The sequence below is a fragment of the Piliocolobus tephrosceles genome, chromosome 20, assembly GCF_002776525.5.
Source record: "Piliocolobus tephrosceles isolate RC106 chromosome 20, ASM277652v3, whole genome shotgun sequence".
In the NCBI taxonomy this organism is placed as follows: domain Eukaryota; kingdom Metazoa; phylum Chordata; class Mammalia; order Primates; family Cercopithecidae; genus Piliocolobus; species Piliocolobus tephrosceles.
The window spans coordinates 57310727-57331273 of NC_045453.1; the positions used below are offsets into that span (position 1 = coordinate 57310727).

Consider the following 20547-nt stretch of genomic DNA (forward strand, 5'->3'; position numbering starts at 1 on the left):
CAAACTCTTTTGGAATAAGCTGGGGTGTTAGAAAAAAAAAAAAAAAATCCCACAGCCTCTGCCTGGGGAACCCGGGCCGCTGGAGGTGGGCTTGGTGGGGCTGCGTGTCTGTTCCCTGGGAGTGGCTGTCACAGCGCCGGGTGAACCAAGCAGCTTGGGCTAAGTCTCCAACCCTCTTGGAGAGGGCAGCAGCAAGGAGGTGAGGGGAGCCAGCTCATCCTCCCCAACCCTGCACTCCCACCCCCTCCCCACCCCCAGCCCGGAAGAATCGCTGGCGGCGGGAGCCTGGACGGGCTGGCGGGGAAGGGGACGCAGCCACAGCATTGTCTGGGAGGGAGGGGAGAAGCTCCGCCCCTAGAGGGGAGGGGAGAAGAGGAGGGGGCGGGAGACAAGGGGAGGAAGAAAGGCGAAGGCAAGGCGAAGGGGTGGGGAGTGATACGAAGATCGAGAAAAAAGAGGGGACAGCGGACTAGCAGACTCGGTAGGGGCTGAAAAAGGCCAAGGGGCGGGAGGGAAGGAGAGGAAGGAGGAGGGGACCGAGGAGGGCGGGGCGCCCGGTCCCCAATCGCGCGGCCACCGCCTGCCCAGCCTGGCTGGATTTGAGCCCGGCCCGCCGATCGCTGGCCGAGGCGCCCCCACTTTCCAACTCCACGGTTCCCGCGGCGCGGGCGCGATGCAGCTGGCCCGGGGTGCAGGCAAGGCGCGGGGCGCGAGGCGCGAGGCGCGGGGCACTGGGAGCGAGGCACTGGCGCGGGATGCCGGGCGCAAGGTGCAGGGCGCGGGCCGCTCTCTTTCCGCGTCCCCCCACCTCGCCAAAGTTTTTCCACGATGGTCCCTATCCCGGCTGGGTCAGCCCCTTAGTCCTCGCCTGCTTCTTGTCTCCTCTTTCCTCCCCCAGCCGCGGAGCTCCCGGGGTGCGCCGACTCCCCTTCCTCGCCCCCGCGGGGCCGTGTAGGCGCAGAGCCCCAGCCGGCCTGCCTTGTGTCCGAAGAAAGTTGTGGGTTAGAGCTTGTCCTCCTTCTCAGACCCCTGGGGGTGTCCTTACTTCTTTTTGAGCCCGCGATGGGAAGGCGCTCCCACCCCATCCCCGGGGTCTCTGAGACTTCCCGGCGAGGTGGGGCGGCGTGGCAGGTGCAGGGCTCGGGAGGCCCCGACAGACCCGGAGAGTGCCCGACCCCAATCCGCTGCCGTCTTCTAGGCAGATTTCCCCGAGGCGGGTCCTAGTCCCCAGCTCGAGGAGGCGGCGCGCTTCAGAAGGGCACAGGGTGAGCGGGGGCCCTTGGCCTCCGGGCACTTCCCCTTTGCTGTCTCCCCGCCCTCCTTCGGAGCTGGTGCCGGAGGTCGCTGGGGACCTCAGCCTGGCGTCTTCTCTCGCCCCAAGCGAGGCAGGTGCCGCCGTGGGCGGCCCCGGCTACTTCTGCATTTCGAGCGCTTACTTTGCATTCAGCTCTAAGTCGGAGAGTTCTGGGGACAGCCGAGAGTGCCAGTGGCCTCACAGGGAGACTAAGGGTTCTGTTTCACCTCTGGGGCGCTGCGTGGGTCCGGGCTGTCCACAGCTCCTCTGCGCCTCAGTGACAGGAGAAGCCGAGCACGAGGCCTCTCATCACTGCGTGCACTCTATTTCCCAGGTATCTGGAATCCCGGAGCCTAGAACGTGTTTTTCCGGAGAGCAGAGGCTGTGTCTAGGGCAGGCTGGGGTTATAGTAAGTACCTTGTAAATGATGAATGAATGTATGAACCCATCAGCTGACAAACAACAGTTTGTCCTGGAGGGGGACCCAGTTCCTGCCACAGTTGATCTTAGTACAATGGGAGGAAAGAATTAGAAACAATGACTCTTTTAAACAGCCAGGAAGACAGAGCCAGGGGCCTTCTTTCAGGAACATCTGGATGAGGAATCTGCAGCTAGGCTGATTTGACTAATAAATCCAGATTTACTTACTAGGCACTTTTTCTGCAGGTGGTCTGAAGAATTAAAGAAATCTCGCATGGCAAAGATATATCGGGTTGTTTGAGGAGAGTCAATTTTCAAAAAAACCAAAACACTCGCGTTCAAATGTAGTGTCCCAGGGACACAGTGTGGCATCTACCTGGGTGGTGGCCATTTGGGATCAGAGACCCTTGCGTGGGGGCATTGGGTGTGGGCAGCAGCTGTGTTTTCTCCTCTGGACAGGTCAGCCTGATGCCTAGGGGCTGTGGCAGTCCAGCAGGCCTCACAGGGGTAGAAGAGGGCCTCAAATGATGGCTGAGCTTGGAGAGGGGGTAGTTTTGGAAAGAGTGGGAGTTCTTCCCCTGGGAGAAGGTGGAGGCACAGTGTACAGCCTGCCTGGGCACCTGGAGTGTGGACTGGTACAGCTTGGGATTCCATCTTTTATCATTTCTGGGATGGCAGACTCTAAAGCCTGTCATTACAGAGGCTGGAAGGTGAGTTCCGCTCCTCCTTCAGCAGATGGAAGAGCAGAGGTGGAATATCGGGGAGACACATGGTAAGCCTTGGGGTGCAGCCTAGACATATCCCAAGTGCTCCACTCCCCTCATTTTTATGCTGCTGAAATTGGGTTGGAATCATCATGGCCCCTTTGAGAAGCCTGGCTGAGAGGAGACCAGGCATCTGAGGTCCTTTTTCATGCCTTCCTCCAGGGGAAGGGGACTGTGTGCCCTCCGCATCTGGCCAACTGGGGCTGTGCCCGCATCTGCTGTATCTCCAGCCAGCATCATCCCCACTTGCCTGAGCGTGGCCTCACTCTGTCCCTGGTGCTCCACAGCCTACCTCTCTGGGTCTCTACATGGCTTCTGTTTGGAGGTTCAGGTCTTCTCGCCAGTTTGTGTCATCTTAGGAGTCAGTTGGTGTGGTGGACAGCCCTATGCCTTGTTTTCAATCCTTCGGATGCTCTGACCCACCTGAGACATCCCAGTTGCTATTGGTTTTGCTTTTACTTCTTGGTCTATTTCCTGGTGCCCCGGAGTCAGGCTTCATGTCTGCGTTCCATGCGTGAGCTGCTTAGGAATGGCTGAGCGACTCGGCTGGAGAGGTGCCCAGGGTGTGCATCTGCTGTCTCAGAGGGCTGGACGACGTTGCTTGCCAGAGAAGGGACCTGTCATCAAAGCACAAAAGAACCTGGGCCTGATTATTGCTTTCAGACCTCTTTAGGATATTTTGGCAGGAAGTGTCCTTACTGAGTGGGAGGTGGGGGCAGAGAGGCAGGGTCAGGTTGCCAGAGAGTCTCACGGAGAGGCTGGGAGATGGACTGAGTGACCCCACGAGTAGTCCCAGGACTCATCTCCCCCAGAGCGAGAAACAGGGCAGGTCTCAGCAGCGTGCTTGGAATGGAACAAGATGTTCAGAGTCTATCTTCAATCTGTAGTAGCTGAGAGCTGCCACAGCTGGGTTTATAAAGCGAGGGTAGCAATTCCCTCCTGCTGCCTCCCTAATACTCTTCACAATGTGGTCCAGTTGTTTACTCCAATGACACACTGTCCTATTTCAATACCTCCCTGTCTACAAGAAGAATTTTTATTTTTTATTTGTATTTATTATTTGTTTTTTTGACATGGGGTCTCTGTTGCCCAGGCTGGAGTGCAGTGGTGCAATAATGGCTTACTGCAGCCTCAATCTCCCGGGCCCAAACAATCCTCCCACCTCAGCCTCTTGAGTAGCTGAGACCCCAGGCATATGCCACCATACCCAGTTAAGTTTTTATTTTATTTTTTGAATAGAGATGAAGTCTCGCTATGTTACCCAGGCTGGTCTCAAACACCTGGGCTCAAGCCATCCTCCTGCCTCAGCCTCCACAGCCTACACCTGTAGGATTACAGGTGTGAGCCACTGTGCCTGGCCCAGAAGAATGTATAAATGTCCTCAAGGTGGAGTGAGCTCCCACAGGTCTCACTGCTGGTTTCATTTATTTGGCCTCTTGTGGGTTCCCGTGGACCACGTGGCCGTGTGAAGTGGGGGTTGGGAATGGGGCAGGAAGCACCAGGGAAGGAGGGTGGCACATCCTCTGACTTGGGCTGGGCAGCCAGTGGGTCATCTTTTATCATTTCTGGGATGGCAGACTCTAAAGCCTGTCATTACAGGTTGATGCAGCTGTTTGGGGTGACAGCTTGGGGCTGGGGAACTGCTGCTCAAGGCAGCTGTGGTGGTACCAGAGACAGACCCTCTCATCCATTTCTGTGGAACAGGCAAAGTGACTTCCAAGGGCTTTTCCTATTCTGTCAATTGGTGAAAACTGGCAGAGAAATACCTGTGCTTCCTTTGAACATGTCGACCCAAAGTGATTTGGCAAAGTAGATTTACTTCATCAGCATTGTGCTTTAACCGTCGTTGGCATCCGGTGAAGTGCTCATTTTTATAAATGTCATGAAAAGAGTATTGGATTTGGAGTTTGAATTGCATCTTACCATTTCCTAGCTGTGGGATACTGGATAATGTAATAGATGCTGTCAGCCTCCTGCCCATGTTCCACTGGTCTCAACCAATGACTGATGGGAGAAGGTGTGCAAATACTCCAGCTTCCTCGCCTCTCTGTTGGGATAAGTTTGGGGCATGTTCTGTGCTGTCTCTAAGAGTTCCCTTGCAGGACTGAATCCCGACTGCTCATAGTGTTAGCTCGCTCACTTCCTCATCTCACTTTACCACTCCCTTTGTACTTGAACTTGAATTCTTATTTCACGATCTACTTTTGGGTGAAACCAACCTAAGACAGGCTTTAACCTATAGTTAAAAGTCATTAAAAGTTTCAGTTTCAGGCCGGGCACGGTGGCTCACACCTGTAATCCCAGTGCTTTGGGAGGCCGAGGCGGGTGGATCATCTGAGTTCGGGAGTTCAAGACCAGCCTGACCAACGTGGTGAAACCTCGTCTCTACTGAAAATACAAAAATTAGCCGGGCATGGTGGCGGGCACCTGTCATCCCAGCTGCTCAGGAGGCTGAGGCAGGAGAGTCACTTGAACCTGGGAGGCAGGGGTTGCAGTGAGCTGAGATCTTGCCATTGTGCTCCAGCCTCGGCAACAAGAACAAAACTTCCTCTCGAAAAAAAAAAAAAAAAAAAAAAGAAAAGAAAGAAAAGAAAAGACTCGGTTTCCCTAACTATAAGATGGAAATTATAATAACTATCTCACAGCAATATTGTGAGGGTCAAATGACAGGTCAAATGACCCTGTGCTCAGCCTGGCACATAGCAAGTATGTAGAAAACCATTTGCTGGCTAGAAGCAGGCTGTGATGGATTTGGGAGTGTGTATTACGGTGGAACATAGAGAGTTAGGTGCTTGGAGAGAGAGGCTGCTCTTAGGTTAGATGAGGAAGCTGAGGTCACTTGCACATGGTTTGCATTCCTAGGTTGTGACCAGTGATGTGCTGGTAAATATTTAACACCTGGCTCTTGGTAAGGGTTTTGGGGGAAGCCCTGCTTTGTGGTGTTTTCCAATTTATGTGATACAAATAAATATCCCCACTATGGCTGACTTCACTCTACCAACCTGGTGTCAGTGAACACTCAGTTGGGAAGAGTTGTGCGCCATTGGCACCTGAGAGCCAGTGGGAGCTGGCCCCAGCACACATCTGGCCATGACTAAGTCAGCATGTGACCCCAGTGATTTCAATTTCCAATTGTGTACATGGGAAGGGGAGGATAAGATTTGCACTAGGCATCGAAGACATGGGATATGTTCAAGCGCTGCCATGAACCGGTTGAACCTCACCCACATGTGAGATACTTCTGGGGTGCATTTAATGATTATAATTATTATTGTTTTTTTGAGATGGAGTCTCACTGTGTTGCCCAGGCTGGAACGCAGTGGCATGATCTTGGCGCACTGCAACCTCTACATCCTGAGTTCAAGCGATTCTCCTGCCTCAGCCTCCCAAGTAGCTGGGACTACAGGTGCATGTCACCATGCCCAGCTAATTTTTGTATTTTTAGTAGATACGGGGTTTCACCATGTTAGCCGGGCTGGTCTTGAACTCCTGACCTCAAGTGACCCACCTGTCTCAGCCTCCCAAAATGCTGTGATTACAGGCGTGAGCCACTGCGTCTGGCTAATTATTATTGAAACATTTATGCTGTGAGACTTTCTGACTCTCAGTTTCCCCATCTCCAAGGCAAGGGATTAAATGATTCCATGTGTCCCTTCTAACCCTTGACCTCTTTCAGAAGAGTCATTGCCTTGTCCTTCTGTCTATACAAGAACAAAACCTTTAAAAACCTTTAATGACAAAAAAACCTTTTGTGTGGACTACATATGTGGCACCCACCATGAGACACCCTGCACTGGCCCTTCCTAGAGTCCTTCCTGCTGGGAATTCAGTGGACATTAACCCAGTATAATCCTACTTGTCTTGTATATCAGTTTCACCTCAGGGCTCCAGCATGGTGTGTCTCCAGAGGAGGACTGGAGAGGTGCGGAGGGAGGGACTGGTTTCTTATGAAATGGACGGTCCCTTCCTTTCTGAATCACTATGCAACATTATAGACACCCGAGTGGAGTCTGCTCACGGTTTGCATTCCTAGGTTATGACCAGTGATGTGCTGGTAAATGTTTAATACCTGGCTCTTTTTGGAAGGAGGTCTGGAGAAAAGTCTGTGTGGAGAAAGAGAACTTTCTGTGACAGAACTCAACATCTTGATGTAGTTTTACTCTTAATGCTCTGTTGACAACCCTCCCAAATAAGTCCCTGACTCAGCAGTTCCACCCCTAGGAATTCTTCCCCTAGGGATGTAATTGGATAAATGCAGAAAAATATGTATATGGGGATGTCCCTCGCAGCATTATTTATAATAATGACAACACTCCATAGTGACAAATGGAGACCAAATGCCCAACAGTCATACATTAGTTAACCATGGCATATCCATACTCTGGAATACCATGTGGCTGCAAAAACATAGGCTGCAGGTGTGTAGCTATTAACATGGAAGAATATGATATATATATTTTTTGAGACGAAGTTTCACTCTTGTTGCCCAGGCTGGAGTGCAATGGTGTGATCTCAGCTCACTGCAATCTCCGCCTCCCAGGTTCAAGTAATTCTCCTGCCTTAGCCTCCCGAGTAGCTGGGATTACAGGTGCACCACCACGCCCGGCTAATTTTTTGTATTTTTAGCAGAGATGGGATTTCATCATGTTGGCCAGGCTGGTTTTGAACTCCTGATCTCAGGTGATCCACCTGCCTTGGTCTCCCAAAGTGCTGGCATTACAGGTGTGAGCCACCGGAATATGATATATTTTTAAGAAGCAGGTTACCAAACTGTGTGCTATTTTTACAAACTGTATCACCCATTTATATTAGCATCTGGAAGGATGTATGGTAAAATGTTAATAGTGATTATCTCTGCGTGGTGGAGTTTTGGGAGATTTCGATCTTCATCTTTTTTCATATGTAATAGTTTATTTTTATTTTTTATTTTGGTAAAATATGCATACCATAAAATTTACCCTTGTAACCATTTCTAAGTGTACAAATTAGTGGCATTAACGATATTCACAATGTTGTACAACCCATCACCATTATCCATGTCCAGAACTTTCTTGTCATTCCCAACAGAAACTCCGTACCCATTAAACAATAACCCCCTCACTCCTATATCCTTCCAGCTCCTGGTAGCTTCAAGTCTACTTACTGTCTTTATGAATTTGCCTCTTCTAGCTACCTCATATAAATGGGATCAAACAATATTTGTCCTTTTGTGGATATTAATCTTTTCATTTATCTCTATATATTTTTCATTTTTGTTTTTGAGACAGGGTCTTACTCTGTTGCCCTTGCTAGAGTGCACTGGTACAGTCATAGCTGACTGCAGCCTCCACCTTCTGGGCTCAAGTCATCCTCCCGCCTCACCTCAGCCTCCCAAGTAGCTGGGACTACAGGTGCATGCCACCACACCCAGCTAATTTTTTATTTTTTGTAGAGACAAGATGTTGCCATGTTGCCCAAGCTGGTCTTGAACTCCTGCATGCAAGCGATGCTCCTGTCTCGGCCTCCCAAATTGCTGGGATCACAGGTGTAAGCCATGGAACCTGACCTGTATTTTAAAAATAAAACAAAAAAATGTTTATTTTACTTATGTAATAGAAAGGAAAGGGAAGCCCTGGCAGACAGTTGTGGTATTTGGCCCCTGGTGATTCCATCTCAAGCTGGGTCATGTGGTCCCGACTGTCCTTCCTGGCCCAGGCAGTGTCAGGGTGCTGCCTCCATCTCAGCCTCACAGGACAAAAGTGGCCAGGGTGCAGGTGTGCAGCACCACTGGCTTGGGAGCTGACCACAGCGTGGCTTGCTGGCTGCTGGCAGCTGGTCCATGGGGCCCAGACCCCCTGCTGCTGAATCTCAGGGTTTTCTGTGTGGTGATGGGTTTGGAAGGTTGGGCTCATGATTCGCCATGACTTTGATGGAGCAGCTGCCATGCAGGGAGAGAAAGATTCAAACCAGGTAGAAGTGGAGTTGTATGGAGACTAGCTTTCTTGAAGCTCGAGAAGGAGGGTCTCTGCCTTTCTATTTCAAGCCTCCTTTGTGTGTGCCAAACCCCTGCCCTGTTAAACACCCATCCCGGCGGCTGTAGGGCTGGCTGTTGAATGTTTTGTCCATAGCATGACATGGGATGCAGGGGGACTGTGGTGGGGTCCACGAGGCCTCAGGTACTCTGGGGGAAATGGGTGGTAGCCTCAGATAATCAATGCCCCTTCCTAAAGTGCCATGTAGGGCCTTACAGCTGATCACACAGACATTTGGGGCAAGGATGGCTCTTTTGTGTACAGTCGGGGCCATGGTGCCACGGAGTGGGGGGCTGGTGAGGCAGAGTGTGCCCACAGGTCAGCTCAGGAAACTGCGGGACCCAGAACCGGGAAACCAGGTCACATGAGTCTCTCTTCAGGGGTCACGGGAGTGGGTCAGGTGGCTTTTCTCTGGGACATTTGCTCTGAGGCAAATGCTGTGAGTTCCTTGTTAGGTGAGTTCCCTGAAGTGCCCGCGGCTCCTCCAGTGAGTTGGTAAGAGCGTGAGCCTGGGAGAGCACTCACGGTCTCTTCACCTGGCCCTGCCTCGTGGGCAGCTGCCCTTTGAATCTTAGGCAGTCGTGGGGGTGTACAGAGGTTTGATAGAGCCGCCTCGGCAGGCCGTGTGGAGGAGCAGTTCTGCTTTTCATGGGGCTGACTTTCCTTTAGGGCTGGTCAGCTGTGCCCAGGGTAGACAGAGGAGGGTGTGAGTGTGCTACTGTGGCAAACTTCCCCTGGAAATGGTCTGGAAACCCCCCGATGTGCCATTTCTCCTGGCACTAGGAGGGGTCTGAGATTCGCTGTGAGCGGGGAATTTCCCCACACAGGTTGCTGGGTGCGTTAACTCAAGGTTAAAGGAGGGAGGATGTCAGATGCGCCGCAGTGACTGCTCCCCCCACCACCCCGAGGGCCCTGGACACACCCAGCACTTCCTTAGCTCTCCCCACTCACTGCTTTTCAAGTCCAAGGAACCTGCTGGGATCTGGGGGTGGAGGAGGCCAGCGTTCCTAGCTTTTGGGTTTTCAGTCCTATCCCCAGGTGGCGAGTAGAGGAAACCCCAAGATCGCTGCACACAGAGCTCAGAGTCTCAGCCTATAGCACCAAAAAAGGAAGAATGCTGGGGTTCCCTTGAGGAAGGGGATGTGAAGTCAGAGATGAGTCTGAGTGGCCTGTGACTTGGAAACCACTCAGTAAACAGGAAGCGTGGCTACCAAAGAAATCTGAACTTGTAGGAAACAGGGGACCCGGAGCCAGCCCCTCCTTACCTGCTTGGATCAGTCTGTCTCTCTCTCTGCAAAGCTGGGAGGAGAACCCTCAGATAGGCCAGCAGGAGCACTTGGGGACACAGGCCTCGGGCACTCTCTGCAGGGTGGCCTCCCTTAAATCCCGTAGTTACTGGACAGGAGGAAAGCTTACCTTGCTCTTCCCCAGGTAGACATTAAAACTACCCTATAAACTGGCTTGGCTTTGAGAAATGCAGGCCAGGGAGTATCTAGTCTTATTTGCTTTATTGGGGCCAGTGTTGTCTCCGCCAACTTCCCACTCTCCCCTTGGGTTCCACAGCCACAAGGAATTTGTCACTTGGTTGAATTGGAGCCCACAAGGGGCTATGTCTTGGCTGGTTAGCATTCTAGGTCTTTAGTTTCTCTGAGCCAGAGTCTAGTTCTACACATACCAAGCACACACACCATGCGTGTGGACACATACATACACACATGCACAGCAATACACCACTCCCCAACCATACCCTCCATCCACACACACACACACACACACAGTGCGATACACCACCCCCCGCCTATACCCTCCATCCACACACGGGACTCTCGCACACCGGGAGCTATGCTCACACCCACGCACACACAGCTGCTTCTTTCTGGATTCTGTGCTTCCTCTACGCTTCCTTTTTTTGTCCTGCTCCAGCGCCCTGGCTCTCTGATTAGAGGCTAAGGGCTCTGAGTTTCCTTCTACAACATCCATCCTAAAGGTCAGGCACTTGTGGACGCCGGTGGGGCTTCCCTGTAAACATGTGGCTGCCTCTCTGGCCTGCGAGGCCATTGTCTGGGTGGGCCCAGCGGTGGCCTTCTGGGTCACTCACCTGGCCACCCGCCCACTGGTGTGGAGTTGGAGGCAGGCCTTTCCGGCAGGAGTCCCAGGACTGCTTCCTCCCATCTCTCGCAGTCGCGTCTGGGAACCCAGGCTTGGGCAGGGAGGGCTGGGCTGGGCCGCAGTTGGTGGTGGAAGAGCCGGGGCTTCGTAGGCTGACCTGCTTGAAGAAACCCCAGCACGGCCCTTGGTGCATCTCAGTTCCTCCTGTGTCGGTGGGCCAGGCAGGGGCAGCTCCAGGGATGGGAGCGGGGTAGCTTGCCAGGAAGGGCCTGTACCTGTCATTTACCAAGCATCGAGGCTTTTTTGGGAATGGGGTGGGGATGGTCTATGGGGCCTGTGAGTGGGAGGGGTAGTTCATTGTCCCCTCAGTGTCCCACCCAGTGTGTGATACGGGACTGAGAGTCGATGGCTCTGTGACTACAAGTACCCATGTCCTGGACCTGTGGCTCTGGGCCTCTCTCCCTGGCCCCTTCAGGGTCTGCTTTTTCCACAGCTTGTCCTCTAGGCTGGTCACTCACTCACCTCCCATCCCCAGGGAGGATCCACAGCCTGCTGTGGGTTGGTAACTGGAGCCAACCTGCTGCTGCTGCTCCATAGAGAGCCTCTCAGATCCAGCGCTCAGCCAGAGAGCCAAAGGAGCACTGGGCTTCGTGTCGCCTCTGCCACCTGGGACAAGCCACCTAACCTCTGGGACCTTGTTTCCTCATCTGTAAAATGGCTAAAGTGAAGCCTTCCCCATGAGGTTCTTGGAGGGACTAAGATAAAGCACCTCGAGCCAGCTACCAGCAGCAGCAGCAGCCCTGGGTGCTTATTAGGACTGCACCTTCTCAGACCCCACCCCAGAATTGCTGAATCAGAAACTGGGACAAAGGGACCCGCAGTCTGTATTTTAACAAGCCCTCGGAGGGATTCCAATACACACTCAAGGGGGAGAACCACTCCTCCAGAATACAGTTGGGTTGACTGATTTTTGGCTGGAAGCACTTTCTTCCTTACCACCTCAAGAGAAGCTGTAGTCTATAAGGGTTCCGCTTGGCAGCTGCACCGCCCTGGATTTGAGCCTCAGCTCCGCTCCTTCCTAGCTGTGTGTCTTTGGGCAAGTGGCATCGCTTCTTTGTGCCTCAACTGTTCAACTGCAAAATGAGGATAATAAAGTTTCTTTCTTAATGAGGTTGGTGTAGGGGTTAAAAGAGTCCAAGCAGTGACGGGGCTTCTGTTCCATAATGCAGGAAGGCAGCAGGCAGAGTGGGCCATTTCCTTCTGAGGCAGCCCACATTTTGCCCATGCCCAGGACAGGCTTGGGTTTGGGAAGCATGATCTGGCATCTCTTACCATCTCTAGGTCTTGGCAGGGCCCCAGCCTGCAGCTCAAGTCTCCTTCCTCATGTGGTGCAATGGGGCTGGGGTTTCCTGTTTGCCATCCACACCGCTTCCTGCCCCACTACGAAGGGTCCGAAGTGCAGAGGGATCAGCACTATCTCCTCTGCCATTGCTTGGTTACAAAGCAGATTCCCTCAGGAGACCTGGCCAGTCGGTCTTTAACAATGTAGTGGAAAGCACTGTGTCCAGCAACTTTCTTCTCCAACCCAGGAGATCCAGGGTGTCCTCAGAGGGAGGGGCAGGGCTCAGAGAAGAGGCGTGCACAGGCCCCAAAAGGGGAAGCTACAGGTCCCCAGTGAGCGTTTCCTTTGCATCAGACCTGGGGCCTGGGGCTGGGGTCGGGCTTCTGTGACATGGTGCCCTGGCTTGCAAGAAGGAGCCCTTTGCATCAGCTCAGTGCCTGCACACATGGACGCTGTGGGACGCTCTACACTGTCCCCTTTCTCCTTGGAAATATTAGTAGCAGGGAGATGGTGCTAAATACCCAACTCCGTTTGTTTTTAGAAAATTTCATCCCTTCCTTTCTTGAAGGGCTGCTTTGAAATACTTATGGTGATGTCCTCAGTCTACACAGCTCTTTCTCTACAGGTTCCACAGTGGTGCTCAGCCCTGGATGTACACTGGCATGACCTGGGGGGGCTTTGAAAATGCTTCTGCCTGGGCCCCTCCCCTAGAGTCTGATGTAATTGATCTGGGCTGCAATCTGGATGTCAGGATTTGATTTGATTTGATTTTTTAAAGACAGAGGTTCACTCCATCACCCAGACTGGAGTGCAGTGGTACCATCATAGCCCACTGTAACCTCAAACTCCTGTGCTCAAGCGATCCTCCCACCTCAGCCTCCTGAGTAGCTAGGACTTACAGGGGTGCACCTCCTGAGTTGCTAGGACCACAGGCATTAACCATGCCTGGCTAATTTTTTATTTTTTTATTTTTTGTAGAGATGGGGTCTCACTGTGTTGCCCAGGTTGATCTTGAACTCCTGGCCCCAAGCCATCCTTATGCCATGGTCTCCCAAAGTGCTGCAATTACAGGCAGGAGCCACCATGCCCTCGCTGACATCAGGATTTTTAAAGCAACCCCTTTCTCTACTCCCTCCCTGCCCCTGCTCTGGGAGTTTAATGAACAGCCAGAGTCAGAATCCCTGTGAGGTCGGGTGTCTGTAAGCCACCTCTTCCCACTGTCCCCCATCCTTGGTTTCAGTCAAGGCTTTGGCAAGTGCCCAGCCCTCCCACTGGTCAGGTGGTGGCTCTGTGGGGTTTGCCACCCCGGGAATTCTCCATGGAAAGCCCTCTCCTCCGCAAGCCTGTCTCAGAGACTGGGGCTGCCTGGATCCTATAGAACAGCTGTTGCTCTCCCTCCCTTACCCCCAGTGGGAGCTGAGGTGGGGGTGGTTGGGGCCTGGCCCCTGCTCTACAACCAGGAAGACAATTCAGAAAACAAAAAGCAAAAGTGACCACCAAAGGGGGCTCTTCCCTTCTCTCACCCTGGGCTTTCCTGCCAGGGCTGCCCCTCCCTTGGAGGACTTTCCAATTCATAAATAAGATGAGAGGTGCTGGGTCTCCAGGCTGGAAGTGAAACCATGTAGGGTGAGCCAGGGGCCTGGGGATGCTCTGAGACCAAGGAAAGGTGGCACATTCTCCGGGATCCCTGACCATGGAGCGTTTGGAGGAAGCAAGACCTAAGAGCAGAGGGGATTCTATTGTCTTTGTTGGGAGCTCCAGGTGCCTTTCCCACCTCCGAGAGCATCTTGAGGACTTCGTGTGTGCTCTCCTCTCAGGAAGCTGAGCCTGTGAATTTCAAGGGCTTGGCCAGCCCTGCATTTATTCTTGGGGAGGCCTCGTGTGGGAGGCTGGAAACACCTGCGAGTGGGGTCTGCAGGAAGGAAGGGAAAGGATGCTGCTTCGTGCAATTGCTGCAGGGCTTCAACTGGTCCAGAGCTTGGGCGATGCTGACCCTGTTCCTGCAGCCTAGGCTCCAGCACCAGGCTGGTCCTGAGTAGGCAGCTGTTTCCTCCCAACTTGAGAGTGGGTGGGGGACACTGAGGACCCAGTAGTTGCTTCAATCTCAGATGTGGAGCAGGTGTAATGGATACTGCTGTACCACCCAGGGCCCCTTAATCTATGGCATGCTATGCATGTTGACGGTGCTGGGTCTTAGCTGCACACGTTTCCTGAGAATTCTCTTGCAGGGAAATGCCTAGGGGCTGGCTCTCTGCCAGTAACTGACACGCAGTGGTCTAGAAGCGCCACCTGCCCGCCTCCAAGTAGGACAACTCTGGGGGCCCTTGACACCACAGAGCTCCCCAAGGGATCAGCTGTGGCTGGGCTCCAGCTGAACCCACCTCATTCCTAGCTCCTCCCGCTGCCCCCGCCCTGCCTCCCCAACTCCCTTACAGGTTTCTCCTGAAAACACCTGCACAATAAATCACATGCCAAAGCTTTCTCTCAGGCTCGGCTTCTTGGAATCCCCTGGCCTAAGGTAGCAGGTTAGTGTCCCTGGACAGACTGCTGATCCCATCCCCTTCCTGGAAGCAGTAATCACAATAACCCAGGTGCAGGAGAGAGGCCCAGGCTGGGAGCTGGGGGCTGGGGACCAGAAAGGAAGCTCCAGGCCCACGGGGGGACAGAAACACCAGCAGGTGACTTCCGTGTGGGGTACGTGCTGTGCTGAAGGGCAGGCCGAAGTGGGAGTGCCTGTCCCTGCGTTGTCCAGGGGCCTCAGGGTTCGTTTATAGGGGGAGGTAAGTTTTGATGAGGGTCGAGGCTAGAACATGTGAATCTGGGTCTGAGGGGGTGCGTGGGCACACTCACAGAGCATACAAAGTAGGCTCAGAAAGTTCTCTGTGACTGGGATGTCATCATATTAAACTGCCGGAGGACCTTCCCTTTGTCCTGCTAAGACTTTCCCTTCGTAAAGACGTGCTCTTGGGTCTTAGGGAAGGTCTTACCTGCAAGTTGTCTTTCAGGCAGTCAGGAAGTCGTGAATGGGTCTCCACGTAACCAGCTGAATTCCACTGACAAGCAGAATGCACTGCCCAGCCATTTAATGGAGCTGAGGAGAATCTGGAACATTCTGCCCAAGCATGAAGCCAGTGCCAGAGGGAAAACTGACTGGTTGGTAGCCCCAACAGGGTTCCAGCATGACTGGAACCTGGGAGGCTCATGTCTCAACGAGGCAAGCCCAGCTGTATTCACATCTCTAGCTATTTTAGTAGACATGCTTTGTGGTCAGTAGACATTCAATATATGCTTTATTTTCTAAAGTGTTGTTTCTAAAAAGAAGTACTGATTTAGAATTCTAGAAAGCGTAAGTAACTATGTTCATAGAGGAAGTTCAGTAGATTTAAATATGTTTTCGACTTCCAAAGACTGGCTCCATATTAAAAATGATTTTTGAGCCAGGAGAGGTGGCTCATACCTTTAATCACAGCACTGTGGGAAGCCAGAACAGGAGGATCGCTTGAGGCCAGGAGTTTGAAACCAGCCTGAGCAACATAGCAAGTCTCCATCTCCACAAAAAATAAAAAATTAGCTAGGTATGGTGGTGTGCACCTGTGGTCCCAGCTACTCAGGAGATTGAGGTGACAGAATCACTTGAGCCCAAGAGATCAAGGCTGCAGTGAGCTGTGATTGTGCCACTGCATTCCAGCCTGGGTGACAGAATGAGACCCTGTCTCCAAAAAAAAAAAAAAAAAAAAAAAAAGGATTTGTGTAAAATCTTCCCCTTCCTTCTTGTCCCCTTTCTGCCCCTCTTCTCCTTTCTCTGTGTGGTAGACGATGAGGTATTTTGGTTCTGTGCCTAGATGCTGGCTGATGTGGGAAGTCCCTCATTCCTCCTTGACTCAGTTTCCCTCCTATAAGACATAACAACCATTAATCTGTATTCCCAAGGCACTGTCGGAAGTGATGATTGTAAATGGTTCTTACAAGGCATTTTGGAGCCCAGGAGAGCACCATAAATTCTGGATAATAACAGGGGAGGCAGAAGCGTTGCAACCAGCCAGCTGAACGAATCCGTGTCTCCAAGGCCACAGATACTGGCAGGCACCCTTGGAGGAAGTGTCCAGTTGAATCCAATTGAGTCCACATGCCTGTTCCATCAAGCTTCTTCCTCTGACCTTCCTTGTGTGAGAACAATGCTCTGTTTAAGGAATATCAGAATTAACTGTGAATTTCCGGTCCTCTGTTATTGCTGCTGCTGCTGCTGCTGCTGCTGCTGCTTGCCCTAAGGTGGATATGAATGTAGCTTAGTTTTTTTAGCTGCGGGGAGCCAGTGCTTTGTGAGGGTGGCTGGAAAGTTTGTGAAGAAAGCTGCAGATGCCCTAAGGTGGGCAAAAGAGGGACTGGGTCCTAGAGTCACCTACCTGTAATTTCAGTTCACCTATGGGGTAGCCTATGTAAATATTTTCTTTAACACTCTTTTCCCAAGAAATGTAAAAGTAAGAAAAAAGGTGGGGAGAAGTCAGGCCATAGACAAAGATGGGGCAACATGAGCCCATAGGTCGGAGTTATAGCTATGGCTTTCGTGAGATCACCCAACAGGTAGAGAGTGGCTGAGCCCTAGAAAATTTCCACAGTTGGGGCCATCAGACTGATTTGTACCCATCTGGTAAGTAAAAAGGAGGAACATGAGGGAAGCTGAACACCTTTTCACAGATTTATTAATTCTTGTATTGAGTTTTCCATGAACTATTGTGCATGTCCTTTGCCCATTTTATAAATGAGCATAGGACCTTTTTCTTACTGATTTATTAAAGCCCTTTATGTATTAAGGACATTAGCCCTTTACCATATGTTTTGTAAATATTTTTCCCCAGTTTTTAATTTGCCTTTTTGACTTTGTATAGTGTACTCTTTTTTCTAAACAGAAGTTTAAAATTCTCGCAGATTGGTATCAATGTCTTCAGCATTTTAGTTTTTAGTGTTTAAATTTTTTATTCAATTATTTCTTTTGGTGGAAGGAGTAAGGTAGTGATTTCGCTTCCCTGTCTTCCCCCTTCCAAAGGCCAGCCAATTCTCTAGTGACAGTTTTAAAAATTAAGCTACCTTTCCCCTGCTATTTAGAACTGCTGCTTATAATCCATATTCCCAGATATATTTGGGTCTATTTCTCTATGTTTATTGTTTTGTTGCTCTATTTTTTTCTGCACAACCAAATAGTTTTAAGAATCAAATTCTCTAACTGGTATTCTCAGTGGATTTAAGAAGACATGGTATCAAAAAGAATTGTCTTAAGAGCAGGATAGATGGAGAACTAAATTACCAAATGATAGGTTATGTTGGAGGCAAAGAAAGAAAGAATCCTGGAGAAAATTCAGTTGGTGAATTAGATTAGCTGGAGAATTCTGAGAAAAATAAGGAGATGGAGGGTAGCTGCTGGGATGGATGGATGCGTAGTGCTAGAGAAGAGATCGCAGAAGAACCAAGAATGGACCGGGTACTGTAGTGGTTCACTGTAATCCCAGCACTTTGGGAGGCTGAGGTGGGAGAATCACTTGTGGGCAGGAGTTCAAGACCAGCTTGGTTAACATAATAAGACCCTGTCTCTATAAAAGAAAAATTAAAAAAAAAAAATTATCTGGGTGTGGTGGCCCATGCCTGCAGTCCCTTCGGGAGGCTGAGGCAGGAGGATCGCTTGAGGCCAGGAGTTTGAGGCTGCAGTAAGTTATAATGGCTCCACTGTATCCCCGCCTGGCTGACAGAACCAGACACTGTCTCAAAAAAGAACCAAGAATGGGAGGAAGAGGGGAAATAATCAAAGAAAGATAGAATAACATTTCCTCTGGCTGAAGAAAGACTCCAGTGTTGAGAGTGAGAAGGGCTGCCGACAGCAGGCGCTGCTCACCTGATGTCCACTCCAACCAGGCTGTGCCATCAGCCTGGCTGAGTTCCCCCATGACCTTTGTGTGGTGTAACAGAGGCTGCTCAGGGTTCCCCTTCCTTGGACTCCGACCACCAGCTCCTGGCTCTGCTGACCTTGGCCTCCTTCTCAAGGCCCCTGGGCTTCCTTGGTTTCCTGGGCTTCCTTGGTACCATGTCTCCTGTTTTCCCTCTTTCTCCAGGGACTCCTTCCTCTGGCCATGCTGACCCACTGAGTTAATCAGAACCCTGCCCTCAGCCCTGCCCCCTGCGCCCCTTCTGTTCTTTCTTGATGACTTCATCCTCTCCCCTGACCTCACGTGCCAGGAATCGCTCTCTGGGGTCCCAGGCCTGCTGTACTTCTGGTTATCTGCACTGGAAGTTTCCATGGGCCTGCCTGAAACTCAGTCTCGGTCCTCACGTCAGCAACTGTGAAGGTGGCACCTCTGCCTACATTGCGGTCCTTGCCAGCAGCCCGTGTGTCACCAGGACTCTGCCTGTCACCCCACGTTTCATCCTGCAGCACACCCGGCACACCGGCAGCACAAAAGGGTGTGCTTCCCACATCAGGACTTTTCTCTTCCTCTTCCAACTCTCTAGAGTCTGTCTCTCCAACTCGGGCTCCGGCCTCGCAACTGGTCCCCTGGCCGCTCTTCTCCCGGGTTATTTCTCCACAAAGCAAGGCGTTGGGTGGGTGACCTTTCCAAAATGCGCATCAGATCGCATCCCTGCCCTCGGAATTCCCCTGGTTTTCCTCTTGCTGCCGAGAAAAATGACTACGGTCTTGGTGGTTTGAAACAACAGAAATGTAATACTCATATTCTGGAGTCCAGAAGTTTGAAGTCAGTTTCTCTGGGCCAAAACTGAGCCGGTGGTAGGGCTCTGCTCGCACCCGGGGCTCTGGGGCAAATCTGTGTCCTTGCCTTTCCCGGCTTGTGAGCTGCCTTCAAGGTTCATGGCCCCTTCCTCCGTCTTTGTCCACAGTGCAGTGTCTTCAGATTTCTCCCTCTGCTGCAGTTGTCATGTCACCTTCTCTCTGCTGGGGCAGAGCCTTCCTCTTATAAGGACACTGGTGGTTACATTTAGGGCCCCCCCGATAATCCAGGATAGTCTCTTCATTTCAAGATCCTTCATTTAATCACATCTGCAGAGTCCCTGTTACCATATAAGGTAATACTCACAGGCTCCAGGTTGGGCCCCGGGTGTCTCTGGGGGCCATTGTTCATCCTCCACACACACATGGCCCAGCATTGCCCACCAGATGAAGTCCAGACTCCTCTCCAGGTTGGGGTTCTGCTCGTGCCACCCCATCTCGCCATCTATCTCCAGAGCTCTCTTCCTCTTGCACACTCTGTTCCCATTAAGAAACTCTCCATTTCCCCTTCCTCCCAGCCCCTGGCAACCACCGTTCTATGTTTGGAAGCGTCACCATTCTATAAAATCAGTCTCTGATTTTGTCTTCTCTAGGTACCTCATAAAAGTGGAATCAGGTGGTATTTTTCTTTTTGGGTGTGGCCTGTTATACTGTCTTCAAGGCTCACCCATGTTCTAGCATGGGCCAGCATTTCCTTCCTTTTTAAGGCTGAATAATAATCCACTGGATGCACATACTCTGTTTTGCTTATCTGCTCATCCATCAGTGGACACTTGGGTGGCTTCCACCTTTGGGCTGTTGTGAGTAATGTGATTTTGCCCCTGAGGGCACTTAGTAGTATCTGGCAATAGTTTTGGTCATCATCACTGGGGTAGAGCTGCTGGCATCTAGTGAGTAGAAGCCAGAGATGCTGCTAAACATCTGCGATGCACAGGACAGTCTCACGCCAAAGAACAGTCCCAGGCCAGGGGCGGTGGGGCACACCTGTAGTCCCAGCTACTCGGGAGGCTGAGACAGGGGGATCGATGGAGCCCAGGGATTTGAGGCTGCAGTGAGCTATGATCATGCCACTGCACTCCCAGCCCAGGTGACAAAGTGACATCCCATCTCTACAAATAGAAATAAAAAAAGAATGGGCCAGGTCCAAATGGTAATAGTGCTGCTGGGCGTGGTGGCTCATGCCTGTAATCCCAGCACTTTGGGAGGCCATGGCGTGTGGATCACCTGAGGTCAGGAGTTTGAGACCAGCCTGGCCAACATGGTGAAACCCCCCGCTCTACTAAAAATACAAAAAATTAGCCAAGCGTGATGGTGGGCACCTGTAGTCCCAGCTACTTGGGAGGCTGAGGCAGCAGAACCTGGGAGATGGAGGTTGCACTGAGCCGAGATCACACTACTACACTCCAGCCTGGGCGAAGAGAGCGAGACTCCTTGTCAAAAAACAAAACAAAACAAAACAAATGGTAATAGTGCCAAGGTGGAGAAAGCCTGACATATATATACCTATCTGAATAAATATTTATACATGTAAATGTGTGTATGTATATGCATATTTTATACTTACATAGATTTTAAACAAAATTGGACCCATAGTTTTGTTACCTGTGTTTTTGTAATGTATAGTTAAATTGTCTTTCACATTGTAATATTTTAGTGGTGTCTGTAGACACACACTGTGATTTCTCACACTCGGCTGTATTTGGGCATTTTTAGGTGGTTTACCCATCCTCAGTAGACCTCAGTAGAATTGGGCTGTCCCTGAGATAACTCTCTATTCTGTGTTGTGATGGTCTCTTCAGACAGGAGGACTCATCAGTCGTCCTTGGAGCCAACGT

General features: G+C 51.4%; 1 protein-coding gene across 4 annotated transcripts in view; it reads left to right on the forward strand.

Moving 5' to 3' along the window:
* Positions 1-377: 377 nt before the first annotated feature.
* RASSF2 (Ras association domain family member 2) overlaps positions 378-20547 on the forward strand; it is a 42583-nt gene continuing 22413 nt past the window's right edge. Inside the window, exons 1-2 of one of the 4 annotated variants that reach the window (XM_023217931.3) lie at positions 378-481; positions 1629-1703. The gene's annotated coding sequence lies outside the window, so the exon portion shown is untranslated. Of the gene's footprint in view, positions 482-542; positions 696-776; positions 1704-20547 lie in introns of those variants that run through there. The other 3 variants (XM_023217928.3, XM_023217930.3, XM_023217932.3) reach the window with 3 other exon arrangements.